Below are 2,494 nucleotides of genomic sequence, written 5' to 3' on the forward strand. Positions count from 1 at the left end.
CCCTATTTAAATGATCATGCTTTGTTTTAGCCACTCAAAGACTGTGCTATTTGAGAGCTTTACATACATATAAGTAAGTGACAGATCCTATCTTCATATAATATAAAAAAGAAGTATCCAATAAAATGCCTTTTATACAATCCTATTGATTTGGAATGTTTCCACTTAGGGCATGCTTTGGGAGAGTTTTCAAATTAGGCCGATAGATTTTCGTGTATCAGACAGTTTCACCACCCCAGGCTCTGTGGAGCCAGGCCATGCCTTTGCGACGGCCACTGTGAGTTGACAGGGGTTAACAGTGCAATCTGTAACCTTGAAACAGAACGAAGCCAATTAGCCTGGACCCACTCTCCCAATGGTTTTCCAACCCCATAATCCCGAAACCTCAACTTTACCCTAAATCCTAAATCCTGCTAGCTTTCCTTCTCCCAAACTCTAAAGAATATTCTTTCTACACTGTAGCTTCCTCTTCTTTCTTGTTGCCTCCCAAAATTAATGCCCTTCCCTTCCACAGGCAAACCTCTCCACTTGTGTTTAATTCCTCCTCCTCTTGCCTCCCCAGGCATTTCGCAGCATCTTTTATCTGTTCTTGTCCTCACCATGGACTCCTTATAATGTCTTAAATGACACATGTATCCAGTTGGGAAAAAAATTACTTCATGTCTCCCTACCACATTCCTCCAGCTATTTTTCCATTTCTGTCCTTCTTTTCCTTGCTATAAACTTCCCAAGCACTCATTCTTCTTCTAGTGCACATAATTCGCACATCATTAATTACTCGTTTCATGTCTATCTTCTCAAAAGAGCTATAAACTCCTTAACTGCAGAGATTAAGTTGTCTTGTTCCAGGCTATAAGCTCAAGGCCTAATACAGTTTCTGGCACATAGTAAACATTCAAAACTATTAATGACATTGGATTATTTTATTTTAATTAGTGGTTTTTTTTCTTACCTCTTCTACCATAATTCCTGAATATCTGGTTTCCACCCTCCACTCCCATGAAAATATACACTCGTCCAAAACTTCATGTTTTTTGAGATGCTAGCAGCAAAGTGGAATAGGCAAAACCATTGGACAGAGAAGATGAGTAAAAGGGGGGGGGGGAAGAAGAGGGAGAGAGAGAGATAAAACCACCAATATTTAGCAAGAAAACTAAAATTTCAAAGCACATGAAAAAACCTAATAAAAATATATGGTTTTAGTATCTCAACAATTACTGTACTATTTCAACGATTACTTATATACAAATCAATACATGAAAATAACATTTTTCTCAGCCTTCACTGTTTTGGACCCTTAAGAGTCTGATACTGATGAGGCCACTCTCTTCGGGGACCCTCCTGCAAACCAGTTTGCCTCACAGTCCAGTCGCTGAGACTGTTATTTCTCAGTCTCACTCCTCCAAACTCTCCAAATCAACCCTGCCACCTACACCCCACACTCCTTGCCTGGAACATTGTATTGGACACCCCACACTCCTTGCCTGGACTCCAACCTTCCATCTCAAGTCACACTGAACGTTATAAGGAGGCTAATTTTCCCTGTTCAAAAGATTCCCAAGCTTCTCACTGCTTGTATTATTAAATCCTAACTCCTCACCCTGGCATTCAAGGACCTTTATAATCTGTACCTTAATCTCTCCAACCACACCTCCCAAATTACTCAAAGTCACACTGATCTATCAGAAACGTCTGACATTTTTTCCCTAGGACCTTTGCTTCCTGCCAGTTGCTCCTTCTTTTCGGTATATCCAAGTATTATTCATCTTTGTTTTTCTTTTCTCCAAAAATTGCGCCAAGGCAAAGCAGAGCTCTAGTTGATGCAGGTGTGTTATTTAGGCATCAACGGCACTGCACTCACACTGCACGCTCATTGGACAGTAGGGCAACCCAGAGAAAAGGGTGGTTTTCACTCATTTTTTAATATTCAGCCCAGATTACTCTTTCTTCTTTTAGGCACAACGAAAAACTCCAAGTATAATGGTGTCCATTTGAATCATTATTTTGGAAACTAATCATGTACATAATCATTGCTTTTATTTTATTCTGTTGGGAATAGCTTTGCAATACATTCTCAGTGTTCAAAATCTAGGGGGTACCAAACCATATACAAAACGAGTCTTTCTCCTAACCCTGTCCTTCAACCAGCTAGGTTGCCACTTGAATGCCACCAATGTTATCAGCTTCTTGTACGTCCTTCTAGAGATATTTTATTGGAAGCAAATTAAATTTATTGCTTTTTAAATATGTTTAGCATTTTGTATCAAACAAAAATGTATCTGTTTATCTCATTCATATATATTTAACACCTTATGTACTTATATATTGTCTTCCTATGGATAGAGACTATGTGCCTTGGTTTCTTTATAGAAGTATCTGTCACAAATATTCCTCCACTGATTTTGAAATTTTTTCTTTCAAGTTTGGAACAGACTATTCAATGGTAAGACTGAATCTCCACTACCTTCCTCCTTAATTAAGAAGGATTACAAAG

At 38.7% G+C, this 2,494-nt stretch overlaps 1 non-coding gene across 1 annotated transcript; it reads right to left on the reverse strand.

The window, feature by feature from the left end:
* Nucleotides 1-1,779: 1,779 nt before the first annotated feature.
* On the reverse strand, nucleotides 1,780-1,907 carry LOC112312697 (U4atac minor spliceosomal RNA). Its single transcript, XR_002975595.1, has one exon. It is a non-coding gene; the product is annotated as a U4atac minor spliceosomal RNA (small nuclear RNA).
* Nucleotides 1,908-2,494: the final 587 nt, after the last annotated feature.

This window comes from Desmodus rotundus, chromosome 9 (genome assembly GCF_022682495.2).
Source record: "Desmodus rotundus isolate HL8 chromosome 9, HLdesRot8A.1, whole genome shotgun sequence".
Classification (NCBI taxonomy): Eukaryota; Metazoa; Chordata; class Mammalia; order Chiroptera; family Phyllostomidae; genus Desmodus; species Desmodus rotundus.